Genomic DNA, 1,094 nt, shown 5'->3' on the forward strand with positions numbered 1-1,094 from the left:
AAACAAACATACATGTCTGTTGTTCTGTGATGTGCACTCTTTTAGTAGAGTTCAGCAAGGTTACTGCAGCCTGTGATGTTATACCCTAAAAAACAAGTATTTTTTTAAAAATGTATTAAACTTTTATTTTTATCCCACAGCCAAATGCTCCTAATTATGTCATTTGCATTAAAGTATGCAGGCAATGTGTCCATACCTTCTGGAACTCTCCCGTCACATCACCATGTCTGTTTATATCTCAAGATATTAGCATGAAATCCCAATCATTCGTGATTGTTTTGGAAGATATACATTTAGTAATTATACAGTCATTAAATGGGTTTGTTTTGTTGTAATTAGGTGGAGGGCACACTGCAGTCTTTTCCCCTAAAGGCTGTTTTTCTGTACATTGTGAACGTTTAGATTTCTACACATCTCAGATTCTGCTTTATTGGCCAGGTGTGTCGGACACACAAGGAATTTGACTCTGGTACATTGGCTCTCAATGCGCAAGTAAACAGTAAACCAACATAAGGTTAGTATAACAATCTCTGGATGTGCATGTTTTGGGAGAAAAGCCTCAACACATCATCCCTTAAGCAATTTTTTAAATGGATTTCTATACTTGTCTGTGAGTGTACATGTATGTTTGCATTTCATTGAGAAAGAGCAAAAGGGAGAGTTTGTGTGGCTGTGTTTATAAGAGCAACAAGCTTTATGTATTACTTCCATTCCAAGCTCAGGCACACCCCCATGCCACACTGTAAAGCATGCCATAAAAATGCTGCAGTTGCATGATGGGATGATTTCATGCAGGTTTCACTCTCTAATGGTTTAAGAATCAGGCGCTGAGCCTCACATATTTGTATTCACATTTTCGTAATAAATGGGTATGTTTGTTTTTTTCAACTTCTGATGATTTACCCCTATAAAACATCAACAATGGCGCCCACCGAGGCGAACGTGTTTGCACGCTCCATTTTTGAACTTTGAACTAAAAGACCTTGTCAACTGTAAGAGCAGATACACTAACAATGCAGCCAATAAATGTTTAATCAGAAGGCTGTACTGTAATGTGATTCCCACGTGTGTGTCTGGGGCAACTTCACTACTTC

The sequence above is a fragment of the Monopterus albus genome, unplaced genomic scaffold (assembly GCF_001952655.1).
Source record: "Monopterus albus unplaced genomic scaffold, M_albus_1.0 scaffold11.1, whole genome shotgun sequence".
Taxonomy (NCBI): domain Eukaryota; kingdom Metazoa; phylum Chordata; class Actinopteri; order Synbranchiformes; family Synbranchidae; genus Monopterus; species Monopterus albus.